Source organism: Macaca fascicularis, chromosome 11 (assembly GCF_037993035.2).
Source record: "Macaca fascicularis isolate 582-1 chromosome 11, T2T-MFA8v1.1".
In the NCBI taxonomy this organism is placed as follows: domain Eukaryota; kingdom Metazoa; phylum Chordata; class Mammalia; order Primates; family Cercopithecidae; genus Macaca; species Macaca fascicularis.
Genome location: NC_088385.1, coordinates 66,473,967 through 66,490,136, shown reverse-complemented (window position 1 = coordinate 66,490,136; position 16,170 = coordinate 66,473,967). Strand labels below are relative to the sequence as shown.

General features: G+C 39.3%; 1 protein-coding gene across 7 annotated transcripts in view; it reads right to left on the bottom strand.

Annotated features, from left to right (window-relative positions):
* Positions 1–8,234, bottom strand: part of SLC16A7 (solute carrier family 16 member 7) — a 169,953-nt gene extending 161,719 nt beyond the window's left edge. For 3 of the 7 annotated variants that reach the window (XM_065524506.2, XM_005571410.5, XM_065524508.2), the window contains exon 1: positions 7,996–8,234. The gene's annotated coding sequence lies outside the window, so the exon portion shown is untranslated. Of the gene's footprint in view, positions 1–6,640; positions 6,801–7,684 lie in introns of those variants that run through there. The other 4 variants (XM_005571408.5, XM_065524505.2, XM_065524507.2 and 1 more) reach the window with 4 other exon arrangements.
* Positions 8,235–16,170: the final 7,936 nt, after the last annotated feature.

Below are 16,170 nucleotides of genomic sequence, written 5' to 3'. Positions count from 1 at the left end.
AGTATTCTATGCATTTGTGGACTTTCCTAAACTTGAAATAATCCATGATAGAGCAGCCTTAAATAAAGAACTTAACCAGGTCACATACAAAAAACAGGAAGAAAAACTGAATATGTTAAATTGATAGAGAAAACAAAAGACATGTGAACTGTCACCACATAGGTATAGTATGTCATTCAAACAGGAAAGGGATTCATTGCACATGGCCCCAGGAAGCTGAACAAAGACTCTAGGTAGAAGCAAGAAAATTTCAGTCACAAGTAGGACTGCCTTTAAAAGAACAGTCTTCCTCAGTGTGTACACTTAATAGATGGTGGTTTATTGAACACAATGAAAACAATACATAAAAGTGGAAACAGATGTCTTCCAAGTTTCTTGCAACTCTATAATCCACCAAAATGCTAAAGATGACGTAAATATGAATACATTATTATTCCCGACATCTACCACTTTATAGAATATTCAGAAACTGAATAGTTATATAAAATCAACTATAATAGAATGTTAAGAACAAATAAGACATTGTAAACACAATGTTCCTGAAATTTTAGGAAAATTATTCCACCTATCCAGAGGCATCAGAGGAAAATTTGAATGTGGTGTTTCAGTTCAGTTTAGAAGGTGAGGTTAGAGCTAGAAACGGAAATACTAGGAAGTTAGATTCATTTCAAGATAAAAGAACAGTATGACCAAAGATTTGGCAGTAGGAAGTAGAATGAGAATGGACAAGGCATGGGGACAGTTCAATTTGAGTTGAGTATGATGGTAGTGGGAGATGAACATGAAACAGCTGTTTGGAATTACATCATGCAGGGACTGAAATGTCAGTCCTTGGACCTAGGTGGTGGGAGTGTTAGTTAACCGAGGTGTGCTTCAGTGAGAGTATCTGATACCATGTACAGAATTAACTGGTAGGGTGAGAGACCAGAGGTGGGAATACCCACTCAGAGACTATTACATGACTGCAGGTAGTATGTCAAAAGCACCTGAAACCTCTGGCAACAACAGAATAAAAGGAAATAATTTTAAAAAATTATTTCAGATGTACACAAGTCCAGAGAAAGGGCGGTCTCAAAAGCTTCTAGGTTAGAATACTGCTGAGAGCAATATGAAGAATGAGGGCGGCAGAAAGAAAGAAGACAAAAAGGAAGGAAGAGATCACAGGATACTGGAAGTATCAAAGGCACAGTAAAGAGAAGCTGTCCTGCAAACATCTAGAAATGTCTGGAAATGCCTAAAAGTTGAGGGCAGGTCAGGACTGCAGCAAATGGCTTGGGAGTTATTCCTACTGAGGTGAAAGCAGAGGTCAAGAGCAGATGAGCTTTGTCAATCAACAGAATGCAGGCTAAAGAAAAGCCCGGCCAGGCTCAGTGGCTCATGTGTATAATCCCAGCACTGTCGGGGGCCAAGGCAGGCAGATCAGTTGATGTCAGGAGTTTGAGACCAGCCTGGCCAAATGGTGAAACCCCATCTCTACTAAAAATACAAAAAATTAGCCAGGCGTGGTGGCGGGCGCCTGTAGTCCCAGCTACTCAGGAGGCTGGGGCAGGAGAATCACTTGAACTCAGGAGGTGGCAGCTGCAGTGAGCTGAGTTCACCTCACTGCATTCAATCTGGGTGTCGCTGCGAAACTCTGTCTCAGCAACAACAAAAAAAAGCCCAAAACAGAAACTGGGGAACACATACTTATATTGAATAGGAGGTGAAAGGCGAGCTGGAGAAGCAGCAGTAAATAAGCAGTGAGAGAAGTAACAAAATAAACAACACAAGAAAGCCAAAACAGAAGTTCAAGAAGCATTAGGCATAACACTGCCAAAGTTTATTGACAGTCCAAAGCAAATAATTTGGAGTCTAGGAGGTCAATGATGCTCTGATTATTAAAGTTAACAGTTGTTATGCCTTACTAATAAAGAACTCATTGTTTCAAAACAAAATATTTTAATACAAGGGTATTATTTTCATCCTTTAATGAAAGGCAAAATAATTTTGAGAGTACTTTGAAAGTACTCTGATCCCACATAATTTTTTAAACAATCTCAATTTGATCTTATTGGCCAATAGTTTTCAACCATATCGATCACCATTCCACCACAGGTATCTTAAAATGTAGACAGGCATTTTTGACTGTTACAATGGCTAAGGGAAAGCCACTGACTTACAGAAAACAGAGATAGATAATTGTATGGACCTAATGTGTGCCTCCAAAATTCATGTTGAAATCCTAATCCCCAAAGGAGTGGTATTAAGATGTGGGGATTTGGGGAGTTAAGTAGGTCATGAGGATGGAACTCTCATGAATGCGATTAGCACCCTTATAAAAGAGAGTTCTCACTCTCATCCCACCATGTGAAGATATAAGAAATCAGCAGTCTATAACCCACAAGAAGCCTTCACCAACACCTGCACCACGCCAGCACCCTGATCTCAGATTTCCAGCCTCTAGAACTGTGAGAAATAAATTTCCATTGTTCATAAGCTACCTAGTCTATAGTTTGTTATCGCAGCCCAAATTTACTACAAAAGGTCACAGACACCCAATGCTCTGCAATGAAAGAGACAGTCCTACACAATGAAGAAGTGTCCCACTCCAAATGCCAATAATCCCACCTGTTGAAAAATACTGTCACCGACTGCTATTTATCACTGAATTTGCCTTTCATATATTTGAGAATTGATGGAACTTCAAATGCTAGAATTTTTGAAAATCATTTTTAAAATGAGATAAATAGTAACATCCCTTTGAAACTTATCAAATGCATGCTTTGTAGTTTTATCATGTATTCTTATCTAATCCAGTTACAAAAGACACAGCTCTTCAAGTTAATTACATACTAGGGCAGCTGCTTTGTATAAAGTACCATTCTTTTACATATTAGCTTCAATAAAAATCTGATTAGAGATATTGACTAATTAATAATGATACATATTGTGCTAGGTGGAGAAACAGCAAATGCTTGTAATAAAATTCTTTCTACAATATACCAACATTTTATATAGATCTTTATTTATCCAAACAAACATTTCATTTGTGTTCACCACTTACACAAAATATTTTCTATTGAAAGTTGCTATTTTAGTGCCAAATATTATATAAAACTAATCACCAGACTCTATAATTGAACCACATAGACATTTTTGTAGAACTATCATAACTGCACAAAACCTTTAATGGAAGTACCTTTAAGCCGGTATCTTGTAGCTGTCGTTCAATTGTCCCATAGGATTTTCATGAGGTCCTTTGAGACTTCAATGAATATTAATGTAAACATTTGCAGGAGTTTTAGTATTAGGTCCGAAAAATTATTTCTAAAAATATTTGCTTGATTTAACAACACTGATATTTGTGAATATGTTGAAATTGTCCATGATGCACCTAAGTCCCAGTTAGTCCAGCTCCAGCTGGACTAGTTTTATTATAGTCAACTCCAATTTGTTTAATTTTCTCCTATATTTTTAATGATTATAGTTGATATCTAAATGCGCAGACCCTCTACTTATTTACTAATTACCAAATACATGTGGTAAGTATTATTTATTCCTCTCAACAATGGTTAATTTTAAGTTAGTCTCTCAAATTATGATTTTAAACAGCTGGATCTCTCATAGAGGTAGACTTGGTCCCTGGATTCACCATTTAAAGGAGCAACTGAGAAAATGAAGCTTTTTCACAAGTTAAAAAAAAAAATCCATTATTCACTGAGAACTAGTGCGCAGTTGTTTCCCAAAGTATTTCTTAATCACTTTCATCCAAACAGTTTTGAGAAAGCCTGGGACAAACCAGGATGACCTCTCAAAGGGAGTCCACTTAATAGTTTATTATGCAATTCAACTTTGTTGTGCCATCTAATGGCAAGTTCGGCATTTCAGAGTTTCCAAAAATCTACTAAAAATAAGCCAGTGATGCTCGTGACAAACTAAAACGTGTAAAGTCAAATATTTAATATCTAACACTAGTTACTGAGTTATTTCTATGCATGTGCTCAGCACAGTGCTATTTCACAGATATTATCTCATTCAATGTTTACAACCAACATATAAAATTGGTTATTATTCTATTTTTACACATGAAGAAACTGAGACTTAAAGAGGTTTAGCAACTTGTCTTTGTTGGCAAGTGGCAAAGCTAAGATCAAAACCCAGACAGGTTGGACTTCAGAGCACCTCCTCTGCCCTATCCTGTCCCAAGTACCAGCTAAACGGGGGTTCCCAGATGAATCAGATATACATACCATCTACTCTCAAGGACCATGTAGCCCAGGAAGAGAGATAGGATGCCTTCCCAAATAATTGTAATTCAAGGTAATAATGTAAGAATCAGCCTAAGAGAAGCCTAGATCAAGTTACGAAGTAGTTCAGATGAACACAGATTGCTTCAAGATGTGGAAACCAGGAGGATACTTTTTATTTGGGATGGGCTGGAGGGAGGAGAGGAACAAAGAGCAATAAAAGAATGTAATTACTCTTTGCTGCATGCCACTCCATTTATCAGATACAGTAGGAAACAGCTTTGTTATGTTCTTTGGTGTTCAGAACAACCATACAAGTACTACCACAACATTGCATAAGACAAAGCCAGTCAGTGGCTTAACTAAAATTTAAATCCAGTGCCCCTGCATTACGGTCTGCCCTTTTCATTTCTTTCTTTCTTTCTTTAATCTTCTTTTTTTCTTTTTTCCTGACCACCTTGAGTAGGTCACTCTTTGATGTTTGCACTTCATGGGCACCTTTTGCTAATCTGTCAGACCAAAGAGAGTATTTTCCTATTTTGCACAAATGAGCATCATAAACTAGATGATTAGATGCAAGACAAGGAAAAGGAATCCTCAAAAGAGCCTCAAAAATTCTGTTCTCAGGGCAGAGTTCATGCTGGATTTCCTGCCAGATTCAGAGTTGAAGGCAGGAGACACCTGGCTTGCTAATTTTTATTTCCTCCTCTCCCCACTTCCCTCCAGTTCGGCCTCCCTCCCTCTTTCCTTCTTTCTATAATCAGTTGTTCTGAACCATGATATGCCAGACACTGTACTGGGCTATGGAGAAAACAACAGGTAAGATCTTTGCTCTTATTTAGCTTCACACAAGGCAGAAGCTATATTACATAGTGGTTAAAGCCAAATAGATCGCATGGATTGCTTGTCTCAGCCCAGCCACTTACTAGGTGTACCAGCTGAATAAGCTATGAAACTTTCTGGGCCTAAATTATTTGTTCTGTAAATATGGATATGGACAGATCTACCTCACAGGGTTGTTACGTGCTATCAGACAGTAGTAGCACAGTGCCTGGAATATGGTGAGCATTACAGAGTTGTCATTATAGTCGTTATGTACTACAGTTACTTTATACTCTTAGGAGTGAGTGGATTGGTTTGTCCAAGGTGTAGTAGAAACTGCAGCTCAAACTCTTCTCTCAAATGATGGAAACCAATTCATTGACAAAGATAGTCTTCAGAGAAGGATCATCCTCCCCTCCTAACATGAAGAAAAATCCTTCATTACCTGTTTTTATTCATTAAGGATCACTATTAATGAACAAAAAACGGGCTGAATACAGGTTCCTGAGAAAAGACACTCTTCTCAAATTTGCCTTTTAGCAGATCTTACCAACATCTCTTACAACTGCGGAGTTCCTTTCAAGTTATTTGGGATATATGTTTCTTCCATCAAGAGGAGAAAAAAAAAGGGGGGCACTAAAAGGCAAATGGGATACAAGAAAAGATTAACCTGGATGACTGCCTATATGAGAACTTCTTGAGAACAGAATTCCAGCCTCATTCATCTTGGTAACCCTGGTAGGGTGTCTAGACTGATTATAGGAGCTCAAATATAGCCTGTCTAAATTCTAGGTGTTTACCACACACTTTATTCTTCCCAATAGCATTTCAAAGTGGGTACCACCAATCTCATTTTATAGATAAGAAAAAGGTAAAGCCCTGATTGTTAAACAACTACTCAACCTTACAAAAGTGCAGAACCAATCTGTTCTAAAGTTAATTCCCTTTTTCCATGTGAATGTCTCAAAAATGTTTGGTGAATGAATACAGAATTAAAATCAAATTCTGGAGATGCCTTTTATTTCAGATCCATGATCCAGGAATATGACTCTAGACAAGGGAGGTTTCTTTAGGTAATGTTTCTCTCCTTCCCTTTAAAAGAGCTCAAAGCCAAAAATATAAGCCAGACATTATCAAAGAGCAAATGAATGTCTAGAAATAAACTGAGCATTTATAGAAGGATACACTAATTTGAACTTTGGGAAACAGGTGTTAAAATTTCAGATCACTTAATATTAAAACATGCCTTGGGGGAAAAAATGTAATATGTAACTGCAAACTGTTGATGTATTTACAAAAAATAGTTTCTGACTTTGTAAGTTGTTACACAATACACTGAGTTTCTTATGGTTATAATCTTTCCTTTCCACTGAGATCATTCAGTCCCTCACTTGGATTGCTTTAAATGTAATGTGCTCAGTTAGAAGTAGAAGCTGGAGTTAGGATTGCTTCACCGGGGCTAAATATTAGTCACTTTGCTCAACCCTCATTTGCCCTCTCCAGTCCCCACCCAACTCTCATTTTTCAGCCACACTCCACCAAATGCATACTTAGTGCTTGTGGTTCCAGTGACACAACACATTCAAGCTAACCTGTCTGTGGAAAGTTGGCAACCCTCTGAGTTCAGACTGGGGTTAGCCATGAAGCATGGGGTGACAGGAAATGGCATCCAGTAGTCACTCCTTCCTCTGGTCCAGTCTTTTTCACATCACCTTCATCACTGCCCGCTATTTTATTCTTCTGCTGTGTCTCCTTTGGGACCCAAGAGGGAAGAAGGACATGAAATAACAGCTGTCCTAATGCCACTAACCAGCCCTAACGCAACGCAGCCTAGTCCTACTTATTTCTCCGGGAAAGGCAATCAAAAAACAATTATAGAGAAACCACTCCTCATTTCCTCTTCTATGTCTCTCGTGTGTGTGAGTGTGAGTGTGTGTAAAATTTTAATTTCCCTGGAATTGGAACTACAAAAGTCCCTCCTCAGCCCTACCGGGAAAGTGGTATTGGGCACGACCGCCCTTTCCAAGGCAGTCTGCAATCGTTTTCGCGGAAGTAGAGGAGAAAAGCGGGTAGAGAAGGGAGCTGCCATGCAGCATCCGTTGGGAAAACAGTTCGCACGTGAGCGGGCTCGCACGTGAGCGGGCTCGCAGCCTGTGGCGCCACCTGACCGGGCCTAGTGCCCCCAGTGTGGTGCAGTAGCTCAGGAAGCCCAGCAGGCACAGGCCCTCCTGAACCCTTGCCAAGTCAGCGCTCCCTTTCTGCCTGGGCTCAGGCCTCGCCCGCATACACTTTTCCATCTGCTTCCACCCCTGCCATCCTTCCTGGGGACCAAAAATGAAGAAAGACAACCCCCACGCCCCAATCCCCCGGTATTTCGTCTTCCCCTCGCAGCCTCTTCCTGTCCTGATCATCTGCTCAAAGAGAAGACGTTCCCTACACACACCCTCACCACCCCCACCTCCACCTTGTGCAGCAATGAAGCCACGCTACCCTAGGGGGTTCGGGGGCCGGATGCTGGCAGGGCGCGCACTAGAGACACGCCGCACGCAAGCAGCCCTCCGAGTCTCGTGAGCCAGGGAGACTGGGGTGCACCGCGCCACGCTGAGTCTAGGTGTAAAAGCCTAGAGCGTGGGTACCTCCTGGCCGAAAGCACGCGGGGCGTTCCTTGCCCGGGACCCCGCACACCCCCAGCAGCTCCCGGGCCGCTGTCGGCGCTCACTGGCTGACGCGAGCTCTCCTCCCGCGGCCGCTTCGGGGTTTTTTGTCTATATAAGGGCTCGCTGGCCAACTCTGCGTTGGCACGTTTGTCACAGGCTGGCCATTATTTGCACACACGCGTGCGGCTCCGCGGGCAGCTCGGGTCGCAGACGCGGGCTTTCGCTCCTCTTCGCCTGCGCCGCCTCCTCGTCCTCCTCCTCCGCCCCCCTCCCTCCCCAGCTGTACTTACTTTATCTGGTCTCTGGCGCAGGGTGGGCGCTGCAGCTCTCTGTTCCCCGCAAGCCGCAGCCGGTTCGCCTTGCTGTCAACGGGTGAATGGAATTATTTATTTATTTATGGCCCCTGACGTGTCCTCGCCCGCCACAGCCAGCGGAAAAGGAGGCGGCGGCGGGAAGGGGAGGCGCGGCTGCTGAACGCCCGTGTGGGTGCGGAGGAGCGCGCGCCGGGGGTGGGGGCCGGACAGACTGCGGTGGAGGCCGGCCCGGGGGGTGGTGGGGGGGAGCCGCCTCCCGGTGCCTGGAGACCGACTGAGCATGCTCCAAGCGGCTGTCAAAGCTATAGGCAATTTCTCTATCGCTCGGGGCACTCCACTTCGGATTTTAGTTTTGACCAAGGAAGAAAGCCAAAAGGCAGGTAGATCTGTCGTTTCAGATGGGTCGTGACTTGCTGTATCCGAAGTACTCTGTAGCCTGACCTAGGAGTCAGGTGTGGGGTAGCTCTGTCTAGATATTCCAGAGAGTTGTGTAACCCATGCATGGGAGAGGAAAGCATGCAAAAAGAGAAGAGTCTGGCCGAATGCAGGGAGAATAGGAGATCCTCACTGTGAACTTGCAGTGAAAGTGTTGAGCCATTTTTCAACTGAGGCCTTTTTGGGAGAAGGAGGTAGTGCACTGTTGGAGATTAGACTCACTAACCAAATCACTTTACAGAAAAAAATAAAATTGACACCATAGGAGGAAGGGTATGGAAAACAGCACCAAAAGACATTAAAAATAAGGATTTTTTTTTTTTTTTCAAATCATTTATAAGTAATTCCTTTCATTTTTGGTTTCTCCAATTATTTAGTTCTTCAAACCAGCATTTAGTTATTTGACAACGAATAGTGCTAGAGATAATGGTAATTGTGCAGTCATTGGTTTGGTCTCTTCCTCTGTCTAAAATATGCTTCTTGGGAAAGTTGGAAAGAGGAAGGGCTGGAAGAGAACGTTTAACCTACCCCAAAGATTGAGTTTCTTTAATAACTTTAAGTTAAATTGCCACTTTAGAGAAAAAGAAACTATCCAAAAGAATAATTGTAGGTTTTGACTTGACAAGTCCTATTGCAGTTTGTCTACCAGTTTAACTAGCTTTCTCCTCCTTGATTTCACAATAATCCTTTTAAGATGTGTTCTATGATTCTTCACATTTTACAAATTTATAAAAAGATAGTTAAGTCATTTGGGTAAATTCACACTGTCTTTTGCCGCAGCTAGTCTGTTGTAATGGACAAAATTTGAATTTCAATTTCTGTAGCTATGAAATAAAAGTAATATCAATCTTGGGTTGATTTCATAAGATTTAAGTGAAATAATATACATGAAGTGGCTGGTAGGCATAATATAAGGTGAATAAATAATGGTGATTAATAACTTCAAAATTATTGGAAGATAATTTTATTGAAAGAATGATATTTGAAACTGAAAAAAAAGGCAGAAAATTACAGAAAGGATTTTATATTTTTAAGCTAAAAATGCTTAAATAGACGTTTGTGTAAGACATAATAGGCATTTTGATAATGATGGAATGTCTAGCAGTGACTCTAAATACTTCATTTAATTACAAAAAAGTTAAACATTTCAAAGAAACAACATGAAGGCACATTTCAAGGTCATATTCTTGAGTGTTTGCTATTGACATTTTTCCTGCTCATTCATCACTTTTATTTCCTGTCAAAGAAGAGGAAGAAGACCATATGCTTTCTGAATTTCGATCCTATTCTCCCTTTTCCTTCTCTTTGATTTTTCTTTTTTGTTGTTTTTTTTCTTATAGTCCCATGTTCTTGGCTTGTTTAACCTATTGCTGAATGCCAAACATCACTACTTATAGCATGATATCATAACCTTCTTTTTAAGTCTTGTTTTTTCAACAATTAAAATTCTGGATCTAATTTACCTACTGTCACAGAGTTAGTATTTGGGAACTCATTTCTAAATTGCTTTGTTGTGGTAACTAGGTATGTTACGTAAAATTTGATTTGACTAGAAAGGAATCTGAAAGGAGGGAGAATCAGCTAAGAATAAATTCAGCCAATTTATCCTATTACTTATAGTTTAATATTGTTAAGAAATGGAGAAAAAAAATACAATTTAGGGAAAAAACAAGCCATATGATTAGAACTTGGAATGCTCTGGTAAAATGTTTGCCTTGATTTCTTTTCATAAGCTGAAATAACAGTGAGAGAAACAAACAGCAATACACTTAACATTCTAGCAACTCATATTCCACAGATGAGCAAACTGTGAATACGTACATAACATATATACTCATGAAGTCCACGTGTCTTTTACTATATACCCACATCTTTGTGGTTTAGGTTGTTTATCCCTTCTTCATTCCTCAGTCATGCACAATCTTCTCACATTTTTCCATCTTTTCTCATTCACCACCCTCTTTCCCATATCAAACTTGCCTAAGCCTTTTTTCTTCCTTTAATGCCCAGCAAATATATCATCACTTCTACAGCATTTTAAGGATTCCTTGTTAACAAATAAGGGTTAAGTTCATCTTTCTCTGTGATCCTGCCCATAGAAAATGATTTAGGCCTCTATCTGGGGCATTATCTTTCTGCTTCACATATGACTATATTATAATATGATTTTTGTTTCTGTAGCCCCAATATATTAGGTTATTTGAAAGTAAAGATGACATTTTATTCATCTCTGGCATTGTCACAGGCTTTTGAACCACAGCGACTCCATCTTGAATAAGTCCTGAGTAAAATGAGGCTGAGACTTATTGAGCTGCATTCCCAGGAGATTAAGGCATTCTTAGTCACAGAATAAGGTAGGAGGTTAGCACAAGATACAGGTCATAAAGACCTTGCTGATAAAACAGCCGGCAGTAAAGAAGCCAGCTAAAACCCACCAAAACCAAAATGGAGACAAAAGTGACCTCTGGTCCTCCTCACTCTTCATTATGTGCTAATTACAATGCATTAGGATGCTAAAAGATATTCCCTCCAGTGCCATGACAGTTTACAAATGCCATGGTAAGGTCAGGAAGTTACCCTGTAAGGTCTAAAATGGGGAGAAACCCTCTGTTCTGGGAACCCTCCATTCCCACCCCTTTCCCAGAAAACTCGTGAATAATCCATCTCTTGCTAACATATAATCAAGAGGTAATAATAAGTGTTAGCAGCTGAGCAGCCCATGCTGCTACTCTGCCTTGGGTGTAGCCATTTTTTGTTCCTTTACTTTCCTAGTACACCTGCTTTCACTTTATAGATTCATCCCAAATTATTTCTTGCATAAAATCCAAGAACCCTCTCTTGGGGTCTGGATCAGGGCCCCTTTCTGGTAACAGAATCATCTATCATGTAGCACAAATCCTTGCAGAGAGAAAGGTAATTAGTAGTGTTTGCTGAATGAAGAAAAGAGATGACAGTGTGGCTGTAGACAACACATATGTGGTAGAAGCTATTGGTGCTCTCAGTATCTATGATCTTCATGGCTACACACTTCCTGGCTTTCCTTACAGTTATATTGGGACAATGCAACTATGTAGTTCTAAAAGAGTATGAATGGAAGTGACATGTGTAATTTCTGTTAAAGGGAGTTAAGACCCCGTGTGCCTCCTTCATCACTCTCTTTCCCTACCACAGTACCATGTTTCTGATGAACTAGCTACACAGTGGAATCGCTGAAAAAGAAAGACGGCTTGAATTGCACTGTACTTTGTGTGAGCAAGAAACCATTATTTTAAGCCTCGGAAATTTCAGGCTCTATTTGTCATGGGAACAAAACCTAGCCTATTCTGATCAATATAAGATATTACTTAAAAAGACTGTAAATCGGCCAGGCGCAGTGACTCATGGTTGTAATCCCAGTACTTAGGGAGGCCAAGGCGGGTGGATCACCTAAACTATTGGTGCTCACAATATTTATGATCTGCATGGCTCCACACTTCCTGGCTTTCCTTGCAATTATATTGGGACCATGCAACTATGTAGTTCTAAAGCGTATGAGTGGAAGTGACATGTATAAGAAGTTCAAGACTAGCCTAGCCAACATGGTGAAACTCCATCTCAACTAAAAATACAAAAAAATTAGCCGGGCGTGGTGGTGGTCACCTGTAATCCCAGCTACTTCGGGAGGCTGAGGCAGAAGAATCACTTGAATCCAGGAGGCGCAGGTTGCAGTGAGCCGAGATCGCACCACTCACTCCAGCCTGAGCAACAAGAGCAAAATTCCATCTCAAAAAAAAAAAATTGTAAATCATAATGGCATAAAATCCCCAATGAAACACTGAACTTTTGAAAATGCACTAATGTGTTCTTAAGTCAAAACTAAAAATATCGTCTCATGACCCCGAAATTCATATAATAGCATTTTCGGAGTAAGACTGTGAGATTAAAGTAAGGGTGTGTGTGTTTATAAACTACACACAATAGAGTCATTATAGCTAAGTACAAAAGACCAAATGTCCCAATGCTTCCCTCAACTTGGGTGAAAACAAATGTATACCTGTTCCAGTGGCAACATACTGTGGCTGAGATTGCAACTGGCTAGCAGCTGTGAATATGATTGCTGTAACCTGCTTTCACAGACTATACAAACTATAAAAATGTATCTCCACTGCTTCTAGATTTAAATCTTGAGTATATCTATATAGGCTACTTTGGAAATACCTTCTATGAAAAACTCCCATAGAATTTTGGGGAAAGACAATCTAGTCCAATTCTATAAAGCATATAAAAGGGGAATCAATTGCATTGACATTGCTGTATGGTATGCCTTTAAATAATAGCACACAAGGGTCTTTGGTTTAAAACAAAATGGCTTTTTTGGCTCCAAAAATCTCTCAATGGATTATATATTAAAACACTTATTTGTTGGGGTATTTTTCTAAATTTACATGTTATCAATTATTATCTATAAACTAAACTTAATGGATTCGGGGTGTTTTACAGATGCTTCGCCACGTAAATATTCTGATTATTTTGAATGCATATAAGATTAGAAACTTAAATTAAAAGTTATCATCAGACTGTAAACTTTTCAGGCAGAAATCTTGTAAATGGTGGCTAATAAGTATTAATACTTAATACATTTTATGAAATGAATCAATGATGACTGAATGTGTTATCAAGAAGCTAAGGCTTAGTGCCTTTTTCTGTGCAGTTGATCTTTGCTGGGTTCCTTAAGCTCTCCGAGTCATAGGTTTTTACTTTAAGACCTTAATAATTATTAATAGCTTCGCTTTCTAAAATTCAGTGATACTTGTGAGCACTTCAAGGGTGCAAAGATCCACAGAATTTATGCATAATCATAACTAATGAAGAAAACATTTGTGTAGCTTTTTTTCTATTAAACTAAAAATAAATGTTTACTTCTCAGATTTTGGAGAACAGTGTTAATTAGGATGCTTTGTAAAATGTGACCATAAATTTACCCGCTTAATTTTTAATATTTGTATTACTTGCCATGTACCTGGAATGTCCTTGAAGGGTTAGTCATTGTTTGCCTCAACATAATACCTCATAGGTCACAAGAGAGTTTCACGCAAAACATTCTCAACTGCAGGAGGGTTTCTTAGTAAACTGGGCTTTCAGCTGCTGTTGCCTCGTTTCATTGCTCAAAGTTAAGGCCAAGTTGCCATTCTGTTTTCCATTCAGGAACTTTTCTTCTGCTTTCCATCTAGCAGGAATTTTTGTGCCATTTTGCTATACAGGCATACCTCAGAGATAATGCATTTTCATTTCCAAACTACCTGAATAAAGTGAATATAGACATAAAGTGAATTACGTGAATTTTTTGGTTTTCCAGTGTATATAAAAGTTATGTTTACACTATATCTGTTAAGTGTGGAATAGCCTATATCTGAGAAAACACTATATGTACCTTAATTAAAATTATCTTATTTCTAAAATATGCTAACCATCATATAAGTCTTCAGAGAGTCATCATCTTTTTGCTGGTGGAAGGTCTTGCCTTGAGGTTGATAGCTGCTGACTGATCAGGGTGGTGGTTGCTGAAGTTTACCGTGGCTGTGGCAATTTCTGAAAATGAAGTTTGCCTCATCAATTGAGTCTTCCTTTCAAGGAAGATTTCTCTATAGCATGTGATGCTGTTAGATAGCATTTGATCACTAGACCTTCTTTCAAAATTGGAGTCAACCCTCGCAAACCCTGATGCAGCTTTGTCAACCAAGATTATGTAATATTCTAAATCCTTTATTGTCATTTCACCAATAATGGCAGCATCTGCACCAGGAGTAGATTCTACTTCAAGAAACCACTTTCTTTGCTCATCCATAAGAAGCAACTCTTCATCTGTTGGCAAGTTTTATCATGAGATTCTTATGATAAAATGATCAAATGTAGTCAGCTTCAGTCTACACTTTTAATTCCAGTTATCTTGCTGTTTCCACTACATGTGCAGTTACTTCCTCCACTGAAGTCTTGAACCCCTCAAAAGTCATCCATGAGGGTTGGTATCAACTTCTTCAAAACTACTGTTAATGTTGCTATTTTGACCTCTTCCTATGAATCATAAATGTTCTTAATGGCATCTAGAATGGTGAATTATTTCCAGGTTTTCAATTTAGTTAGCCCATATTCATCAGAGAAGCCACTATCTGTGACAGTATAGCCTTATAAAATATATTTCTTAATTGATAGGACTTGAAAGTTGAAATGACTCCTTGATCCATGGTCTGCAGAATAGACAATGTGTTAGCAATTTTGAAAACAATATTCATCTTTACATCTCTGTCAGAGCTCTCAGGTGACCAGATGCATTGTAAATAAGCAGTAATATTTTGAAAGGCATCTTTTTTTTCTGAGAAGTAGGTCCCAACAGTGGACACATTTCCATTTAAATTTTCCATGTACATGGAGTTGTAAATTGTAAAGCTTAATAGAAATAAAAGATGATATTATTATATATAACATATACACACATTTCTAAAATAAATAGTCCTTCAGAAATAAGATAGTAAAAGTTCATCTCAATGGTTTTTAAAAAGAAAAATTGGACAATTGCAAAATCTAGAAATAGTTTTCTACAGAAAATTAATCACTTCACTGGTATATTGCTCTAAATAAATTCCTTATTCCATTAATATTAGATGTTTATCTTTGGTTAACTATAAGAAGCAGCATTTATCACGTAGCAGTTACAGACCCAGTTATTAAGTAGTGCACTAAAAAAATATATTTATTTTCCTCTGCAATTCAATCCCATTTTACTCTGAGACTGAAATTCCTCCTCATAACTATTCTAGAGAGAATTTTATCTTTTTTCACTCTAGATATGGGATCTTTGAAAATTTTCCCTCTTTTGGTTGGGTGTGGTGGCTCACAGCTATAATCCCATACTTTGGGTGGTTAAAGCAGGTGGATCCCTTGCACCCAGGAGTTTTGAATAAGCCTGGGCAACCTAGCAAGACCCCATCTCTACAAAAAATAAAAAATATTAGTTTCATGTGGTGGTGTGCACCTGTAGTCCCAGCTACTTGGAAGACTGAGGGAGGATGATCACTGGAACCCAGGAGTTAGAAGCTGCAGTGAGCTATGGTCGTGCCACTGCTACCCAGCATGGATGACAGAGTGAAACACTGTCCCTAAAAAAATAAATAGATTATTCCTATTTTTATTTGAAAGAGATTTTTTCCTTCCTTTCTGCTCTGCTTACTATTTGTGTGTTTTAAAAAGGAGTATAAATTGACAATAATGTTATGCTCATAGATTTTGTTTCCTGAACGAGTGTTGCTTGTCTCTGCTCTACAATGTCTGAAGCCCCAGCTGACAATACTGGAACACAAAAACACAAGCCTCTAATATCACCTAGAGGCTTTTTCAATCACATGTCTGATACTTGGGCAGGAATGACTGAAAGGCCAGGTTCACTTGGGCCTCCTGATTGGGGCACCTAAACATGGCTTCTCTATGTGGCTTGAGACTCTCAGAGCATGATAGCTGTGTTCCAAAATGTAGCATACTGAAAGATAGCCTTGCAAGAACAAGGTAGAAGTTAACCTAGACTCAGAAGTTACTTGAGGCTTAAAATAACACAAATGTGTGAATTCACTGTTTTGTAAGTCAAAATTCTGAATGACTTGTGGTTCCTTTGCTCTGGGTCTCACAATCTGGGGGAAAATCTTCCAAGTTCTTTCAGGTTGCCAGCAGCACTCAGGCCCTTGCAAT